Consider the following 21,493-nt stretch of genomic DNA (forward strand, 5'->3'; position numbering starts at 1 on the left):
AATAAAATGTTAGAAAAAGATTTTTAAACTAAGAAAATAAAAATAACTAAATGCTAACAAAATAAAATAAAAATAAAAACAGATAGACAAGATGAATCACTTGGATCCGACTCGTGTGTTAGTATAACCTTTGATTATTTTCGCACTTTTGCACTTGTTTAAGAGATTATCTTAGTTATTGTAGTTGGCCCCTCTTTTGAAGGCGACGTTACCCTCAACCCAGTAGTTTGAGTCAGCAAGGATACAATCCTAAAGGGTCGGATTATTGAAAGATAATGAATTAAGTTATTAATGCAAATTATGGTAGGCCCCTCTTTTGGAGGTGACGTTACCCTCGACTAAGTAGTCTGAGTCAGCAGGGATACAGTCCTAAATAGCCGGATTATAGTATTAATAGTAGTTAACTTGTGAGGGGGTCAAAGAGTTTGGACCCCCGCCATCCAATACCTTTGGGTATTGAAGGAGGTCCTACTAAATTTGACCCAGGTCCCTTGCAGGACCTCTAAACGCTGAACAAGGGCAAGACCCTTACCAAAACGTTCCCTTAACCCCCGACCAGGTAGCCAACATAGCTCCATATAGACCGTGGAGATATGAATGGTGAAAATCTTTTATTTTATATAGACAGTAAAATAATGCCAAGACACCACGGACAAACGATAAGGAAGAATCACCTTCAACATAAGCAACTAGTTATTAAAGTCATTAATACAAAACCAATTAAAAAGTGCAAAAGATTAAAAATAAAAAGTATTATACTAAACACTTGTCTTTACCAAGTGATGTAAGACACTTAGGCAAACATGGCCTTGATTGTCAAGAACTCTTACGATCAATCTTGGATCTCGAGACGACTCACACACTCTATGATGGACAATGGATGATGGTGGTGGATGATGGTGTTGTGATTGTGGTGGGTGGTGGATGAAGTGTGAGAGAGGTGGTGTGCCAAGGGATGAGTTGCAATGGCTCCAAGCTCTCCTATTTATAGGCTGAACAGAAGCCTGGGCACGGCCCCGTGTCCGCTGGGCACGGCCCCGTGCCCGTCTGACACTATCTCTCTTCATTAATTGTAATTCGCAATTACAATTAATGCGCCTGCAGTACTTTGGGCACGCCCCCGTGTTCACTGGGCACGGCCCCGTGGTGAGCAATAGAAGCTTCTATAGGTTTGTCTTTTCTGCTGCTTCTTGGGCACGGCCCCGTGTTCGCTGAGCACGGGGCGTGTTCAGTCTTCTGCCTTCTCTATTTTGCTTGGGAGGATGTTTTTGAGGGGTCGGGCAGTCCACTTTTGTTCCTTTTCTTGTATTTATGTTAGATTTAGCTGTCTTTTTTGCTTCTTTTGTTAATTTGAGCTCATTTAATCCTGAAAACACAAAAGGAAGGCAAAAACTTGCTTTTTCCAACATTAGTACTTAAAAAGGGTTAGTTTTATGACTCATTTGATGTAATTTATATGTTGCATTTTACACACATCAAATATCCCCACACTTGATTTTTTGCTTGTCCTCAAGCAAAACTCTTTAATATGTGGCTTACACTCCCAAATGGAATGGGTAGAAGAGAAGGTTTTGGCTTGTCATAGAGTGTCGGGATTTTTCAAGATTGTTTAGGTTTTATTTTTACTTATTTACAATCCTATTCGTCATGATTTATTAAAAACTTTTCATAAGGTAAATTATCTATTAGGGCATAACATGCCTTTTTTTAAAATCTCATTTATATACAAGTTCACATACCTCACGGGGGAAATCACTCAACACTCGGCCGAAGGTGTATTTTTAGTGAATCACTCGAGAGCGGCATGGAACTTACTCCTACCATAAGCTTGCCAAGCAATCAATCCTCCTCCTTTTTAACTTTATACCTTTGTAAATATCAAGAGGACTTTTTGGGTAAAGGGTTAGGCTTGGGCTAAATGTGGGTAATTGGGTTAGTGGTTAGTAGAAAAGGGCGAAAAGCGTAAAAAGCGTCGGTTTTCGTAAAACATTTTGTTTTTGTGACTTTTTATTTTTAATGAAGTATTTATTCAAACAAGCTTTTTTTGAGGAGCTTTGTTTGTTTATTTCTAACTTCATTGTAAAATTTTTTTTTTAGTCACACGAAAACCGAGTCTGTTACTAAAATAAAAGGTAAAAATAAAAGGGCTTTTGGTGGGTAAAAAGGGTTTTGGGTTAAGAAATGAAAAAGTTTAGGCTCAAAGGGGTTAACTAGGGGGAATTTTTGGGTAGGTGAAAAGAAAAATAAAAATAAATGGTGTTGAAAGAAAAAGGGTTAGTCCTAATGCTTCCATCATTTACTTACTTGGGTTTAAGTTGGTAAGGACCGGGAATGAATTGTTGTGGCAAGTTCTAGAGTCGTAAGAACCAAGCGGCTATTCACACAAGAAACGAAAAATGAGCATTTAACGTAAAGATGTATATTTGTATGCTCAATAAAGGCTCAAAACTCACTTTTGTGGGAATGGGTTCTTTTATGTGATCAAGTATATATAATCAAATTTTAACTAAGCTTGTCATGCGTTTCATAATTTTCTTATGTTGGTTCTTTTTTATCACGACGCTATCGGTTGTAAACTTATAAAAATATAACCTTGTTAGTCTTAGAATTCCCAACTTAAACTTAGACAAGTAAGAAAAATGAATTTTTTTTTGAAAAAATTAGGGTGATTAGCTGTTCCAATAGAGATTTGTGTAAGGCTTGTTATTAGGACTTGCAAAATTCAAGGTTTTAGCATCCCCCCACACTTAAATTACACATTGTCCTCAATGTGTCCCAAAAATAAATTTTTAGGTTGATTGAATGTGTAACATGGTGTTAAAAGCAAAAATTTATGTTACTGGCAGTCTGGACACGGCCCCGTGGTGACCGGGCACGGCCCCGTGTTCAGGTGCCAGTAAAAATAATTAAAGAAAAGAAACAGAAGCCTGGACACGGGGGCGTGTTCGGTGAACACGGCCCGTGTCTAGTTACCTGAACTGGGCATTTGTCTGCAGGGTGTTCAGCACGGGGCCGTGTTGGCTGGGCACGGCCCGTGCTGAGCTTACTGTAATAGAGAAATTATTGTCGGATGGCCTTGTTTTTGTGCATGGGGCCATGTTTCTCGTTTCCCTTGTTATCCTTGACCACCATGAGTGTGTTTTATTTCTGCAAGTTAAAACTAAAAGATTAAACTAAACTAAGGATAGTTCCGCGGAATGCCTCCGTGGTGCGCCACGTTTATAAGGGTCCTTGGCTAGACCCAAGGTGAGGTTATATATTTTCTGAGTGGGATATTTTGCATCCCATGTTGTACCGTCGGAGAGCAGCATCCAAACTCGAATCAGTAACTTTCATGTAATTGACCGGGTCATCGTCCTCTTTCTTCTTCCCAACGCCGAATTTTACTTCATTATCCCCATATTTTAAAGTGAGCGTTCCGTCATTCATGTCCACCACTGCTTGTGCGGTGGCGAGAAAGGGTCTCCCTAGTATGAGGGGGACTTCGGTATCTTCTTCCATATCAAGTATGACAAAGTCGGCCGGGTAAACGAAATTGTCCACCTTGACTAGAACATTTTCAATGACACCTTGTGGGAATTTGACGGATCGATCAGCAAGTTGTATACTCATTTTTGTAGGACTCGTTTTTCCTAGGCCGAGTCTTTTGAACATTGATTCGGGCATGAGGTTAATGCTAGCCCCAAGGTCGGCTAGTGCATTACGAACGGGGGAGTCCCAGATCGAGCAAGTAATTGTGAAGCTTACGGGATCAATTTTCTTTTGGGGGAGTTTGTTGAGTACGAGGGCGGAGCATTCTTCGCCTAAGTTAACTAATTGCAATGTTTCAATTTTCCTTTTATGAGTGAGGAAGTCCCTCATAAACTTAGAGTATTTAGGCATTTGAGTTAGGACATTAATAAAAGGAATGTTGACATGCAATTGTTTTAGTAGACTTTCAAATTTTGTGAATTGCTCGTTGGTCTTTTGACGGATTAACCTACCGAGGTATGGAACCGGAGGAGCCTTGGTGGGCTCTGATGGTGGCGGAGTAACCTCCTCTTGATGGGGCAGCGATGTGGTCTCCTTAGTAGGCGATGGCCCTTCCGTGGTACCCACGGTACGGTTCCGTAAGGTGATGAGATGTACTTGCGCCTTTGGGTTTGTTTCAGTATTACTTGGTAACGCGCCTTGCGGTCTCTCGGAGAAATTTTGGGCTAGTTGACTTATTTGTTTTTCAATGTTTTGTATACTAGCTTGTTGATTTCTAAAATTTGATTCTAATTGTAGAAATCTATCCGAGTTTTTCTTTTCGGTGTCGGAGATAAGGCGAGATATTGTATCTTCAAGCCTTTCTCGTCCACCTTGTTGTTGAGGGAAATTTTGTGACTCATTTCTTTGTTGTTGAAAGTTGGTTTTTTGATTTTGTTGGTTACTACCATTGCCGGGTTCTCTCCAACCAAGGTTAGGGTGGTTTCGCCATCCTTGGTTGTAGGTGCCCGTTGGAGGATCCGACGGCCTAGGTCTATTATCAATGTAGTTTACCGATTCTGTTTGATCATCCGTTTCTTTCATACAACTCCAATTTTCATGTGGCCCACCACACCCCTCACAAGCCATAACCGAGACTGTTTTGTCATTTCTAACTTTTTAATTTTAGAAGAAAGGGCCTCGATTTGGGCTTGTAAAGAGGTGCTTTCATCAACCTTATGGGCGCCCGGGGCAATAGATTTATTGCCTCGGGGAGTGTGCCACTGGAAATTGGTTTGAGTAATTTCCTCAATTTGATTATATATTTCATGCGGGCGTCGATTACCTAAAAGTCCCCCGGAGCTAGAGTCAAGTGTTTGTCTTGTGTGTGGCAACAACCCATTATAGAAAGTGGATACTTGTTGCCATGTCACAAGACCGTGATGAGGACACTTTCGCAATAGCTCCTTGAACCTTTCCCAAGTTTCATATAAGGATTCCCTGTCCTCTTGTGAATAAGTATTAATTTCAGTCATTAATTTAGCCGTTTTAGCGGGAGGGAAATACTTATATAGAAATTTTTGGGCTAGTTCATCCTAGGTGTTTACCGATCCAGCTGGGAGGGCGTTAAGCCATGCCTTCGCTCGGTCTTTGAGTGAAAACGGAAACATTCGGAGGCGGATGGCGTCATTTGATGCTCCATTGATCCGAAAAGTATCACATATTTCTAAGAAATTAGTAATATGTAGATGGGGATCCTCGTCCGCAAGCCCATGAAAGGTTGCAGAGTTTTGAAGCATCTGTATCAAATGCGGTCGAAGTTCGAAGTTATTGGCTTCAACATTCGGCGCATTGATAGCGGCGCCGAGATTACCAACGGTGGGTCGTAGATAATCCATGAGAGTACGTTGGTCCGCCATTGGAAGTGGGTTCCCCGAAACCTTCTCTTGGTTTTTGGCTTTTAGTCTTTTTCTGAGAAAGCGGTCGGGTTCTTCTAGAGGTTCTTTTATGTCCTTATTAGAACTGGAGCTCATACACTACGTAGGGGTGGCGTCTGGTTCCAAGTCCTGCAACAAAAACAGAAAAGAATGCTGGTCAGAAGGTTCACCACGGCCCCGTGCTCAGTGAACACGGCCCGTGCTCGGAGTTACAGTGATTGTTTTCCAGATCCCAGTTACTGGAGAGTTGGACACGGCCACGTGTTGCACCGACACGGCCCCGTGGTCAGCCTTCTGTAACTTGGAAAAATAAAAACTGCCAATAACAACGCTGGGCACGGCCCGTGTTGAGCTCTGCAGAAGCTGAAAAACTAAGAAAATCCTAAAAAAATTAAAAAGAGAATAAAAAATGATTAGGCCGTTGATTCCTAACTTTCTTAAAATCCTTATGTCCCCGGCAACGGCACCAAAAACTTGATGCGTGTGTAGTGTAATATATTTTAGATATACATTTTAAGCCCTTTTAACACTTTTTAGCCAAGTTTTAAATTTATAACACACGATATTTACTAACACTAAACACACATATGGGCAAGTGCACCCATCGTGGACGTAGTATAGTGTTGGTAAGATACCGAGGTCGTCCAAGGACACAAGAGCTTTTAGTACCGGTTTATCCTCAACGTCTAATCAAATCAAAATGTTAGAAAAAGATTTTTAAACTAAGAAAATAAAACTAACTAAATGCTGAAAAATAAAATAAAAATAAAAACAGATAGACAAGATGAATCACTTGGATCCGACTCGTGTGTTAGTATAACCTTTAATTATTTTCGCACTTTTGCACTTGTTTAAGAGATTATCTTAGTTATTGTAGTAGGCCCCTCTTTTGAAGGCGACGTTACCCTCAACCCAGTAGTTTGAGTCAGCAAGGATACAATCCTAAAGGGTCGGATTATTGAAAGATAATGAATTAAGTTATTAATGCAAATTATGGTAGGCCCCACTTTTGGAGGTGACGTTACCCTCGACTAAGTAGTCTGAGTCAGCAGGGATACAGTCCTAAGTAGCCGGATTATAGTATTAATAGTAGTTAACTTATGAGGGGGTCAAAGAGTTTGGACCCCCGCCATCCAATACCTTTGGGTATTGAAGGAGGTACTACTAAATTTGACCCAGGTCCCTTGTAGGACCTCTAAACGCTGAACAAGGGCAAGACCCTTACCAAAACGTTCCCTTAACCCCCGACCAGGTAGCCAACATAGCTCCATATAGACCGTGGAGATATGAATGGTGAAATCTTTTATTTTATATAGACAGTAAAATAATGCCAAGACACCACGGACAAACGATAAGGAAGAATCACCTTCAACATAAGCAACTAGTTATTAAAGTCATTAATACAAAACCAATTAAAAAGTGCAAAAGATTAAAAATAAAAAGTATTATACTAAACACTTGTCTTCACCAAGTGATGTAAGAGACTTAGGCAAACATGGCCTTGATTGTCAAGAACTCTTACGATCAATCTTGGATCCCGAGACGACTCACACACTCTATGATGGACAATGGATGATGGTGGTGGATGATGGTGTTGTGATGGTGGTGGGTGGTGGATGAAGTGTGAGAGAGGTGGTGTGCCAAGGGATGAGTTGCAATGGCTCCAAGCACTCCTATTTATAGGCTGAACAGAAGCCTGGGCACGGCCCCGTGTCCGCTGGGCACGACCCCGTGCCCGTCTGACACTATCTCTCTTCATTAATTGTAATTCGCAATTACAATTAATGCGCCTGCAGTGCTTTGGGCATGCCCCCGTGTTCACTGGGCACAGCCCCGTGGTGAGCAATAGAAGCTTCTATAGGTTTGTCTTTTCTGCTGCTTCTTGGGCACGGCCCCGTGTTCGCTGAGCACGGGGCGTGTTCAGTCTTCTGCCTTCTCTATTTTGCTTGGGAGGATGCTGTCGAGGGGTCGGGCAGTCCACTTTTGTTCCTTTTCTTGTATTTATGTTAGATTTAGCTGTCTTTTTGCTTCTTTTGTTAATTTGAGCTCATTTAATCCTGAAAACACAAAAGGAAGACAAAAACATGCTTTTTCCAATATTAGTACTTAAAAAGGGTTAGTTTTATGTCTCATTTGATGTAATTTATATGTTGCATTTTACACACATCAGACGTATCTTTAACTGGATTATATAGATAGTTGTTATGGAAACTTCTGGACAATCTGTTTCGCTCAGTGTCATGCCCCGATGATTCCGCCATCGGTTGGGGTGTGACAGATTGGTATCAGAGCCATAACTATAGGGAATTAGGCAAGACACGACCTAGTCCGGGTCGCTGTCTTAGAGACCTAGACTATAGATAGGAACCAGCAAGACTCAGTTAGGTGTTATAACCAGATACCCTCGCTAGCACTGCACTCGAATTTATGACTAAGGTTGAGCGATTTAGTTAGGAATAGGTGTGAAAGCCGCAAACTCCCGGCTAGATTACTGGACTAATGTCGATTTCATCAATTTACCTATGATTTTCCCACGATTTACGAACAACAAACGAGGAGAATTATACCAAATCAGGAGTGAAATCTGTATTTTGATGAATAATTCCCTCAAATTTTTACTAAAACGAGGAAGAAATTGCTAAGCCAGGGGTGAAACCCGAACCTTGGCAACTTATTCCAACTTTTACTCATCTCACCAAAGCCTCGACGGACTCCAACGACCTGAACTCACAAGTATGACTTAAGGAAAACGTGTTGAATGCCCAAGAATCGAGGCAGAAACGCGATCCCGAAAGTCGAAAAGTGACGACAAGTCTATTGTGAATAGTCGAATCGCTTTGGGTAGTCAATGTCTAGTAGCCACAGACAATCTATTACCCCGATTTATATGTGCTTTATATGTAATTACCTGTTTGTGTGTTTAAATTGTTAGCGTTTTGAGGTACCTTGGGTTTTGATCTAACGCCTTTTGATTCCGCAAATCACACAACACACTACACATCGCTAACAAGTCGTTGCAATTCTATACAGTACTATAATGCGATATATGCTATACTATCCTCGACATGCTATACGATTATACGAAACTACTCGATATGCTATACGAACGACACGCGAGCTTTGAATGATAGGTTTCTGTATTCTGACTGCTTCTGTGTTTGAATGTATGTGTGCTTCTGTGTTTATGAGTCTCTGTGCCCTACGTGCCTATATGTTTCTGTGATTACGTGAATCTGTGGTTGTGTGCCTACGTGTTTGTGTGATGCATGTTCGGCGTGTTTCTAAGCTTTAAGTAAGTAGTAGACGTGTGAGGTGAGATTCAATTACGATGTGTTGAGTCCTGTGACGATGCCTGTTGCAGACCATGTCGTCGTCTGGATCCCGACACCATCTGACCCGCCAAGAGAAGAGAGACAAGCGTCTCGCTACTCTCATCGCCAAGAGTGTGGCAAAAGCTGTAAGAGACGCATATTAGAACGCTAGCAAGTCGTCTGAAGAGTCGCGAACCAACGCTCCCAAAGATGCTAGCAAAACTGGTTTCAGCTTCAAACAGTTTAAAGCATGCGGACCCAAGGAATTCACCGGAGAAGATGGCCCTACCGCCATGTTTCAATGGTTCGATTCAGTTGAAGTCACTCTGCGCCAAAGAGGTTGTCCTAAGAATCTCCGCACCCTCAATGCTACAGGCATCTTCCAGTCCCGAGCCCTAGACTGGTGGACGGCCGAGCGAAACAAGCGCGGAAATGATGCAGCTTATGAGCTGACTTGGGAGGAGTTGAAGGCAATTATGATGGACGAATTTTGCCCTCCCCATGAACGCCAAAAGCTGGAGGACGAGTTTTGGAACATCAATCAGAAGGATGGAGACAACGCTGCTTTAACTGCACGCTTTAAGCAGCTCAGCATCATCTGTCCCGATCAGGTCAAGACTCCAGACATGGCCATCAAGAAGTATATTCGAGCTCTACCCGACTGTGTAGCCGACTTTGTTCACGCCGCCAAGACATCATCAATTGAGGAGACCTACTTGCTTGCCGCCGAGATCAATGACAAGCGAGTAAAATCTGGTTTCTGGGATAAGCCATCCAAGTCTCTGCACCAAGCTACCGCCACGTCAACCGTCGACCCCACCACTGCTCAACCCTCCAAGTCGTCAAGAAGAAAGAAGAAGCACACAGCAACAGCTCCAGCAACAAGAACTGTGCTGTGACAACAACTGCTGCCCCTCTGCAAGCCGTACCGGCTCAGCAGCAGTCACACCACCGACAAGCTCCAGTGATCAATGCGCCGCCAGCTAAGCGCGCTTACACAGGTCCCTACCCGCTCTGCCCGACATGCTCATACCATCATCCGGTGGGAGTCGCCTGTCGTTTCTGCGCCCACTGCAACCTTTACGGCCATTTCACTGCAAACTGCCGCTATGGTCCCCATCAAGCCCCAGTTCAAGCCGCCGCTCATCAAGCTCTACTTCCAGCCCCTCAAGGCCAACCTGCAGCTCAAGCGCCCGCGGTCAATGCTCGAGTCTGCTTTGCATGTGGTGACCCTAACCACTTTGCAAATATGTGCCCGAACCGGGTTGTGAAGCAAGAACCCCAGCAGCAGTAGCAGCAGCCTCAGCAGCAACAGCAAGCAGCCCGTGCCAGAACCTTTAACATCAATGCCCGTCAAGCCCAGGCTGACAACAATGTGGTTAATGGTACGTTCCTTGTGAATGGTATTTATGCATCCTGTTTGTTTGATACTGGAGCCGATAACTGATTTGTGACGTTTGAATTCGAGAAGCTCCTTAGTCGTAAGCGTTCTTATCTTCCCTCGTCATTCAAGGTCGAAGTTGCTACTGGAAGAACCGTTGCAGTTAACTCTGTTCTCCGTGATTGTACTCTCGAGCTCAACAATCATCTCTTTCCCATCGACCTTATTCCGATGCAACTCGAAAGTTTTGACGTCATAGTAGGCATGGACTTTCTTCGCGAAAACCATGCTGAAGTTGTATGCTTCGAAAAGATGATTCGATTCTCGCTCGCGAATGGAGATTTATTGTGTGTGTACGGTGAAACAGCTTCGAAGGGTCTTAAGCTTATGTCATGCGTCCAAGCTAGCAAGTATCTCCGCAAGGAATACAGCGCTTTCTTGGCCAACATTGTAGTAGCGGAGAAGGAAAAGAAAAAGAAGGTTGAAGTCAAAGACGTTCCAGTGGTTCGTGAATTTCCTCAGGTGTTCCCTGATGATCTTCCTGGACTACCTCCAAGTCGTGATATCGACTTCCGTATCGACCTCATTCCTGGAGTTAACCCTGTTGCCAAAGCCCCTTACCGACTCGCGCCATCCGAAATGAGGGAACTCTCTAACCAACTCCAGTAGTTACTTGAAAAAGGCTTTATTCGCCCGTGCACCTCTCCTTGGGGCGCGCCAGTCCTTTTCGTCAAAAAGAAGGACGGTTCGTTCAGGATGTGCATCGACTATCGGGAATTGAATAAGCTGACCATCAAGAACCGTTACCCTTTGCCTCGAATCGATGACTTATTTGATCAGCTGCAAGGTGCCAAGTGTTTCTCGAAGATCGATTTACGTTCAGGTTATCATCAGTTGCGCATACAAGAAGAAGACGTACCTAAAACAGCCTTTCGCACTCGATACGACCACTATGAGTTCGTTGTTATGCCTTTTGGTCTAACCAACGCACCCGTAGTTTTTACGGATCTGATGAATCGCGTGTGTAAGCCTTATCTTGACCGTTTCGTCATTGTGTTCATCGACGATGTCCTGATTTATTCTAAATCGAAGGCCGAACACGCGCAACATCTATGTTTAGTCCTCGAGTTACTCCAGGGGAACCAACTCTATGCCAAATTCTCCAAGTGCGAATTTTGGTTGGAGGAGGTTGATGTGTTGTAAAACACATACATTTATCTTATGTAAATTGTATTATTTTAAATAGTTTTAGAGTAGTTTTTATTAGTTTTTAGCTTTTATTTGATTAGACTATTTATTACAGGTCCTGGCGTGAAAAAAAATCATAAACGAGCTTGCATGAATATAGAATGAAGAATTGAGAAATATATAATAAAGCTCAAGGGACCTGAACAACAAATTATGAAAGTGAAAAATTGATTTTGATATATGTTAAGAGTTGAGGGGCCATTGTTGCATAAAATGATGAAAGTTTCAATTAATTCATACCTTGCAACAAAAGAAAAGAAATACGTATATTTCTTTGAATCACAAGGGTCCCACTTTTGACCAAAAAATCAAAACATTGACCGCAGGCATGTGTTCTTTTGTTTTGAGCATGTGTTGACACAATATAGAAGTCCAGCCCACTTGTGTTTAGTATACCGCCAATGGAAGCCCAGCAAGATGAAAAAGAGTTTTGATATCTAATACAATTATACGGGTACTCTTAGACGGCAGGAGGTGGTTCAGTTCGACGGTCTGAAGGCTGAGAAGAGAATAAGGGGCGAATAGGAGAAGGTTATACGGTTCAAGTTCAAGATCTACGATTCAAGATTCGAGTTTGGGTTAGCGATTAGTTAGTTTCAGTTTCGAATAACTTTGTGTTTTTCAGATTTGATACTATGTTTTGCTACTCGTTTCAGACTCGTTTTATGTTTCTAGTTATGATTATTGGCTAGTTCGTATTTTCTACCCGGGTTTGTGATGAATATTTATTGATACTTAGTTATATCTCGGTTTTGGTAATTCATTGATTGTTTAATACTAAAGTAAAAGACTTAATTATATTTGACTAGATGTATATGCATGCTTAACTTTGATTTATTATCGTTCAAACGTTCCTCGTGTGTCTCTGTGAATGTCTTTCATGTATAGATGCATGTTAGGTTACCTACTTTGTGTTTGTAACTAGTTTATGGTTTATGGCGCACGTACTCCATAGGAACTTTGTTTGGTGATTTAGAGGAGTTTACTGTTCTACCTATTCTTGAGACCGGGAGGAGATAGATAGTTAGGATTGTCTTTAGTGCTAGGTATTTAGGTGCAATGAGACCGGGAGGAGATCTGTCTAAGTGGCCTAGTATTATTTGTTTTCCTAAGTCTTGTCAAGTGTTTTTAGGTTACCCCGTGCACTCTATGGTGTATTGTGATTAGTGAGACCGAGAGAAGATCTAGTTTTTGGGTACTTTAGTATTGTTGGAGAGACCGGGAGGTGATTCAACCCATACTAGTGAGCTTTATTTGACCTTTAGACCTTAGAAGAAGTTGATGAGACCGGGAGGAGATTCAACTTATATTTAGTCTTAGAGTGTCGTATTATTAGAAGCTGGTTTCATCATAGTTACCATTACCGAGAGAAAACCGATAGTCACGAATAGGATTCCAAACCTGGGTAGTACTTTCTCAACCTTGATTTCACCTTAGTAGCCTTCAGCCTGCGTCTAGGTAGTCTAGTTCGTCTTAGTTAATTCATTTAGTTTAATTAGTTAAAACCCCAAAATCCAAACAAATCAAATAACCCAGTTAAGTAATTAGTTGAGTCAGAATCTAGTTAGCGTCGCTAGTGTCTCGTGGGTTCGATACTCGGACTTCATTAGGCTTTACTACGTATGATAGGTACACTTGCCTGTCAGTGGTCTAGCATTTAGAGAGTCTCAGTTTATAAATTTAAAACTAGGGTGTCTAGATTAGGTTAGTTTTTATTAGACCACATTTACCACATCAGAGGTTCAGTTCCTGGGTCACATCGTGAATAGTCAGGGTATCTATGTCGATCCCGCAAAGATTGAAGCAGTTAAAAGCTGGATTACGCCAAAGAACTCGTCTGAAGTCCGATCATTTCTCGAATTAGCGGGTTATTACCGACGGTTTATCGAAGGATTCTCTAAGATCGCTGTGCCGCTTACCGCTCTTACCCATAAAGACAGGTCTTTTGTTTGGGGAACCGAACAAGAGTCTGCTTTCCAAACCCTTAAGCGCAAGCTCTGCAATGCTCCCGTTTTCACATTGCCGGACGGAAACAACGATTTCATTGTCTACTGTGATGCTTCTAACCTTGGTCTCGGCTGTGTCCTCATGCAACGAGACAAGGTTATAGCTTACGCATCTCGTCAGCTCAAAATCCACGAGAAGAACTATACGACCCACGATCTCGAGCTAGACGCAGTTGTTTTTGCATTGAAAATTTGGCGACACTACCTGTATGGTACCAAGTGTACGATCTTCACCGATCACAGGAGTTTAAACACATCTTTAATCAGAAAGAACTTAACATGGGTCAACGCCGATGGGTAGAACTTCTTAACGATTACGACTGTGAGATTCGTTATCACCCAGGCAAGGCAAATGTTGTTGCCGACGCACTCAGCAGACGGAGTTATATGCTTAGTATTCGCAATACCCAAGCGCAGCACAACCTCGAAGCTCTTATCCGCGAAGCTCAGCATGCTTGTTTCAACGAACGCACTTTGAAGAAGGAGAGGATCTATCACGATGGAGCTCAGCTTGTAAGCAAAGCAGATGGGATTTTCTATTATCTGGACCGAATCTGGATCCCCAAGCGGACTGAATTGCGAAAGATTATAATGAATGAAGCCCACAAGTCCCGATACTCTATTCATCCCGGTGCCGATAAAATGTACCAGGACTTTCGTTATAAGTACTGGTGGCCGGGTATGAAACGGGATATCGCTCTCTATGTTGGAGGTTGCCTGACTTGTGCGAGAGTCAAGGCTGAACATCAACGACCTTCCGGCTTACTCGAACAACCTCCAATTCCTATATGGAAGTGGGAGAGTCTAGCTATGGATTTCATAACCAAACTTCCGCCCACGCCGTCAGGTCACGACAACATTTGGGTTATAGTAGATCGTCTGACCAAATCAGCCCATTTTCTGCCAATACGGGAAGACTACAAGGTAGAACGACTAGCCCAAATCTACACCGACGAGATCATTTGTAATCATGGTACGCCTCGTGACATCATTCAGACCGTGACGCTCAGTTTACTTCGCGACTGTGGGAAATGTTTCAAGCGGCCCTTGGTACGTCGCTTAATCTGAGTACTGCATTCCATCCTCAAACTGACGGACAGACTGAAAGAACGATCCGTACTCTTGAAGACATGCTCCGCGCATGTGTTATAGATTTCGGTGGTAGTTGGAACAAACACCTGCCGCTAGTCGAATTCTCGTACAACAACAGCTATCATGCCAGCATACAAATGGCACCATTCGAGGCCCTGTATGGAAGAAGATGTCGCTCGCCTATTGTGTGGCACGAGATTGGTCATTCGCAATTAACTGGTCCCGAGATACTACAAGAAACGACCGACAAAATCCTCCAGATCCGCGACAACTTGGCAAAGGCCAGGGATAGACAGAAAAGCTACGCCGATAGAAGACGCAAGCCCCTTGAATTTGACGTTGGCGACAACGTACTCCTAAAGGTATCCCCTTGGAAGGGTGTAGTCAGATTCGGCAAGAAAGGGAAACTGGCGCCTCGATATGTTGGACCTTTTAAGATTCTGGAAAGGAACGGGAAAGTCGCCTACAAACTCGAACTACCGGAGGAACTCAGTAACGTCCACCCGACTTTCCATGTGTCAAACCTCCGAAAGTGCCTAGCTGATCATGATTTGATTGTACCTCTCGACGATCTTCAGGTCAACGAAACGCTACACTTCGTGGAAAAGCCCGTCGAAATCATGGATCGCCAAACCAAGCAACTCAGGCGCTCTCGCATCCCAATCGTGAAAGTCCGATGGGAAGGCAAACTAGGCGCGGAGTTCACTTGGGAACTCGAAAGCGACATGAAGGCCAAGTACCCACAGTTGTTCAAATAAAGATCTGAAGCGTCAAATTGGTAATTCATGGTGATGTGCAGCTTCGAGCCTAATTTCGGGACGAAATTCCCTAAACAAGGGGAGGCTGTAACACCCCGTGTTTTCGAATGTCAAAGTCAAAGTCCAAGTCCAAGTCAACTTTGACTTTCTTTGACTATAGTTAGTCTATTTTCAGTTTTATTTGTATTATGTGGAGTAAGTGTTGTAATCAGAAAGAATCAAAGTAATCGAATGCTTTATCAACGCGAACCGATTTACGACTGTGATTAGTAGGAAGTAACAATGCGATAAAGTTAACTAATCTATAATCAAACCGATCTAACTATCATCGAACTCGAATCTCGAATTGTGCGAACCTTGGTTGTTGTATACGTGTGTGTGTGCTTTATGTGTTACCTGTGCGTGTTTAATTCATGTTTGGTGTGTTACTCAATCGAATCAATCGAAACTCGAATCGAAACTCGAAACTCAAATCGAATACAATCAAAACCGAACTACGACGAATGGTAACGTTGGAATAGGGTGAATCATAGGAGATTGTATGTTAGATATAGTAGTTGGGACTGAAAGTAATTTGGATAGGAAACTCTATCGTGCTCGTCTCGTCTTCAATCGAAATCGAAATATCGAAAATCGTCGCACCGAACACTCGAACCAGGCTGTTGATCGATCAGGCTGTCAGCCGATCAAACAGCCCAGCCGATCGGACAGACTGTCCGATCGAGCAGGTTGTCCGATCGGGATGCCTGGCCGATCGGCCAGCCCTTTCCTCTTTTGGAGCCTATAAATAGGGCTGTCATTGTCACTCTTTACCACTTTTGGAAAGTTCTGACCGACCAGCTCGTGCTCCTCCTTTTTCCTCAGATTTCTTCTGATTTCGGTAAGTTTCCAACCTAAATCTTGTACTTCCTTAATCAAAACATGTTCCTACACCTTTCTATCTTTCAAATCTTGATTTCTAACCGTGAAATCATCAAGATCTAAGCATTCTAGGATGATGTCATCATGGTGTTCTTCAAGAACATCATGGTTTGTGCCTCAATCCACCATGAATAGCTCGGATCTAACCGATTTCCACATAAACAAGTCAAGATCTACCGAAGATCTAAACATTTACATGATGTAAAGGATTGAAAGGAGGATTTCCAACTTTCTTTCAACTCATTTACACTCAATGCCTTCAAACCGGTAGAAACGGAGCTTGAGTCGACTCACTGATCATTCCAATGGTTGTGTGGTTCAAGATTCGGGTTCTATCTACGAGGTTCACCGACTTCGGGTTAAACGTTAAACTAGCGATCCGAACCGTTCACCGGCCGGACTTGGGTGATTCCTGTCCGAGCAGGAGAAACAAGTAAGAACGAAAGTGTCATAGTTCAACTCGTTGTCAAACTACCTCAACATAACGTCAATTAACAGAACAGCCAAGTGTTAGACGAACAGGCCGACCAGGTCAGGATGCTGACCGCGCGGTTAGGCTTTTCGAAAGACCAGCCCAACCGATCGGACATGGCAGCCGATCGATCAGGCCAGCCGATCGGCTAGCATGTGGCCCCACACTTTGACAAATTCATGAGGTATGGTATTGAACGAAGTAATGACCGATCGAACAACCTAATCGATTGGTAAACATTACTCTTCGGATCATGAGATACTATGCTTCAACACTTAATCGATTTTCAACTCGTTCGACGCATTGGGATGCCAACCGATCGAACATGCTATCAGAACGAACAGGCTGTTCGATCGGATATGCTGCTCGGTCGAGTGACAACCTGATGAGAACTACTACTGAAGTTCCTGACCGAACGGATGAGCCGACCGATCGAACAGACCGTTCGATCGATCGACCTGAAAGGTAAGAACACTTCAGTGTTCTCAAATGCTACAACGAAAACTTCAAAAGTTCAAACCATCATACACAAACACATCAAAGGAAGAAACAATCCACTCGAACAGCCCAACCGATCGAGCCTACCGGCCGATCGGGCAGACTGTCCGAACGGATTGTCCAGCCGAACGAACAACCCACCCGATCGAACCTGCCGTTCGATCGACTAGGCTGTTCGACCCACTTACACTTGCTTCCATTCTATGTGTATTCACCGTTATGCTATCGAACTGTTCAGGCTAACCCTACTCTCAAGCGCTCCCTTCAATCCATCAATCAATCGCTGTGAGTATACTCGATCCCTTTTTGCTTTTAGCACTTTTGGGTGTTACATACGTTACTTATCAAAATCACTATCGAACACACTACTCAACTATTTGAACGCTAACCGACTCGCATGTATTACGTGACTGAATGAATGCCTGTTGATTGTGTTTACACGTGGAATGCTGTCTACCTGCCTTAACGACGTAGTACTATAGTTTGGACTCAGCACCCGTTCACACGAGGGTTGTTAAGGACAATTACTTGCATGGATTACGGTGGTAATCATGTATTGCGAACCGTCTCGGACGGTCAACCCGCAGTCATTGGTATCGATAGGTCCATGTCGATAATTAACATGCTTCGTTTTCCTCTGTGTACGTGCTGGTTATGCGTAAACTATTCGAACTCTATATGCTATATCAAACTTGTATGCTCACCTTTACATTTATGTATTGACTGTATTTTAACGTATGTGACAGGTGTTTAAGATGTTTGCTTGCTAGGAAAACGAGGCTAGAATAAAGCTGTAGAGGCCCCCAACAAATAGTTGTCTGTCAGGAACGAGCAACTAGAGCATAGTTGTCTGTAGATCTTGTCAGGCTGGGTCTTTAGGAGCATTTGAACAATATTTACGTTTTGTATTAAATTAAATCTGAGTTGTCGGAACAGAATTACTTGTTTGGATGTTATCTATAATAATGTATTTGTCTATTCGGGATACGGTATGGGACGTATCTTTAACTGGATTATATAGATAGTTGTTATGGAAACTTCTGGACAACCTATTTCGCTCAGTGCCATGCCCCGATGATTCCGCCATCGGTTGGGGTGTGACACATGGTCTTCTAAGCGACAGCCTACAGTGTCCCGATCTAGTGCAGAGGCCGAATATCGAGGAGTCGCCAATGCTGTTGCCGAGCTTACTTGGATCCGTAACTTATTGCTGGAACTACGGGTTCCTCTCTGTAACACCCCAGTGTTTCGGAAGTCAAAGTCAAAGTCAAGATTGAAGTCAAAGGAGGAAAAGATTGCTAATTGCAATCTGTCTCTCCTTGCTCAATCCCTGTTTTGACTTCTTTAACTGTAGTTAGTCTATTTTGTGTTTTACGTTAGTTGTATTATGTGGAGTAATTAATTACAATCGCAGTAATCGAGTATTTATCGCTACAAATCGCTTTAGACTGTGAATAGTAGGAAGTAACAATGCGATAAAGTTAACTAAACGCTAATCGAACTAACCCAATCATCATCGCGCTCGCAAACTCGAATATCGCAATTGTGGTGTTTATTATACGTGTGTGTGTGGCTTATATGTTACTTGTGCATGTTTATTTATGTTATGTGTGGTAATCAATCGAAGCGCAATCGAACTCAATCGCAATCGCAAAACGAATACGAAATAAGGATGATTGTATGTTGATATAGTATGATAATTAGTGGAGAAGAGATAGTGCGAGATATGAGTGGTTGGGATTAAAAGTAATTTGATTAGTAAACTCTATCGCATTCGCATCACTCGCAATCGAAATCAAAACAGCAAAACTCGTCACACCGAACACTCGAACCAGGCGACCGATCGATCAGCCAACCAGCCGTCCGACCGGACTGCCGTCCGATCGGACAGGCTGTCCGATCGAGCTGCCTGGCCGATCGGCCAGCCCTTTCCTCTTTTGGAACTCTATAAATACACCTGTCACTTTCATTCTTTCTACTTTTGGCAACTCTCTGACCGATCAGCACGCTCTCCTCACCTTTTCTCAGATTTCTCTCGATTCCGGTAAGATCTCGTCCTAAATCTTGTACTTTCTTGATCTACACGCACTCCTACACCTTTCTATCTTTTGAATCTTAACTTATAACCGCGAAATCACTAGATTTGAGGTGTTCTAAGATGATGTCATTATGGTGTTCTTGAAGAACTTCAGGTTTTGGCCTCAATTCACCAAGAACAACTTAGATCTAACCGATTTCCACATAAACAACAAAGATCTTTCATAGATCTGAACATATTCACAGTGAAAAAGGATTGAGAGAATGTTTTCTAACTTTCTTTCAACTCTTTTACACTCAATACCCTCAAAACCGATAGAATCGGAACTTGTGCCGACTACTACCCGATCTGTGGTCGTGTTAGCTCAAGATCCGGATCCTATCCATGAGGTTTACCGATTTCGGGTTAGACGTGAACCACCGTCTCGAACAGTTCACTAATCGGATTTGGGTGATTCCTGTCCGGTCAGGAGAACCAAGTATTGACAAGGTTCCTGTTGTTTAACTCGTTATCAGAATGCCTCGATAAAACGACAAATGAACGAAATAACCAAGTGTGAGACGAACAGGACGACCAGGACAGGGTGCCGTCCGATCGGACTGCTGTCCGAACGGACAGCCACCCGAACGGCCGGTCAGCCGAACGGCTTGCACTATGCGACCCACATTTAACCAACCTCAACTGAAGTTTGAGTATTGAACGAATTGCTAACCGATCGGACTGCCATCCGACCGGATTACCCTTCGGATCATGAGATACTTGGGCTTTAACACTTAATTGATTTTTCAACATGTTCAATGCACTAGGAATGCCACCCGATCGAACTGCCGTCCGATCGAGTGACATCCTGCTGAGAACTTTTTCTCGCTGAAGTACCAACCGAACGGGTTGCCGGCCGATCGAACGACCGTCCGATCGACCGACCTGAAAGGTAAAGATACTTCAATGTTTTCAAATGCTACAACAAAAACTTCAAAAGTCAAGCCATCATACACAAACACATTCTTCTCAAAGGAAGAAACAATTCACTCGAATGGCCATCCGATCGGACAACCGTCCGAACGGATTGTTACTCACACGATCAGCTGTCCGATCGGACTGCCGTCCGATCGACCAGCTGACCGACCCATCGACACTTGTTTCCGTTTACGCATCACTTATCGTTATGCTACCGAACTATTCAGGCTAACCCTACTCTCAAGCGCTCCCTTCAATCCATCAACCGCTGTGAGTATACTCGATCCCTTTTTGCTTTAAGCACTTTTGGGTGTTACATACGTTACTTATACGAAGTCACATCAAACACACTACGCAATACTTTAAACGCTAACCGTTACCGCATGTATTACGTGACTTAATGAATGCTTGTTTGTTATGTTTACACATGGAATGCTGTCTATCTGCCTTAGCAACGATAGTACTATTAGTTTGGACTCAGCACCCGTTCACTCGGGGGTTGTTAAGGACAATTATTTGCATGGATTACGGTGGTGATCATGTATTACGAACTGTCTTGGGCAGTCAACCGGCAGTCATTGGTATCGATAGGTTCATGTCGATAGCTAACATGCTTCGTTTTCCTCTGTGTACGTGCTGGTTATGCGTAAACTATTTCGAACTCTATATGCTATTATCAAACTTATATGCTCACATTTACACTATGTGTATTGACCTTATTTTAACGTATGTGACAGGAACTTAGGATGCTTATCTGCTAGGAAATCGAGGCTAGAATAAAGCTCTAGAGGCCAACAAATAGTTGTCTGTACAAAAGAAATCAAGAGTCTCTAGAAGCAGATAAACAATTGCTCTATTTGAAAAATCTGAGTTGTCGGAACAGAACTATTTGCCTAGATTTTGTCTGTAATAATTTGTTTACCTTTTGAGACATGGTATGGGACATGTTACTTTAAATTGATTGGTAATGATAATTGTTATGGAAACTTCTGGACAATCTGTTTCGCTCAGTGCCATGCCCCGATGTTTCCGCCATCGGTTGGGGTGTGACACTCTCATTCACGCTTCGGTAGTCTACTGCGACAATGTTTCGGCCGTCTACCTATCTCATAATCCAGTTCAGCATCAGCGTACGAAGCATATTGAAATAGATATCCATTTTGTTCGTGAAAAGGTTCGCCTTGGACATGTTCGGGTATTACATGTTCCTGCCCCTTTTCAATACGCTGACATCTTCACCAAGGGACTCTCACGTCAACTGTTTCAGTCCTTCCGATCCAGTTTGACCGTTGGACCATTGACCGCTCAAACTGCGGGGGAGTATTAGCCGAGATTGATTGAGTTTCTATATTTACGATATTGTATTATGGTTATGATTTATATTTCCTTGTACAGAGATTATGTCTGATCCCTATATAATGGGA

General features: G+C 42.9%; 1 non-coding gene across 1 annotated transcript; it reads left to right on the forward strand.

Annotated features, from left to right (window-relative positions):
- The first annotated feature begins 4,884 nt into the window (after positions 1–4,884).
- On the forward strand, positions 4,885–4,991 carry LOC118492724. The gene has a single exon (XR_004894726.1). It is a non-coding gene; the product is annotated as a small nucleolar RNA R71 (small nucleolar RNA).
- The last annotated feature ends 16,502 nt before the right edge of the window (positions 4,992–21,493 follow it).

The sequence above is a fragment of the Helianthus annuus genome, chromosome 5 (assembly GCF_002127325.2).
Source record: "Helianthus annuus cultivar XRQ/B chromosome 5, HanXRQr2.0-SUNRISE, whole genome shotgun sequence".
Lineage (NCBI taxonomy): Eukaryota > Viridiplantae > Streptophyta > Magnoliopsida > Asterales > Asteraceae > Helianthus > Helianthus annuus.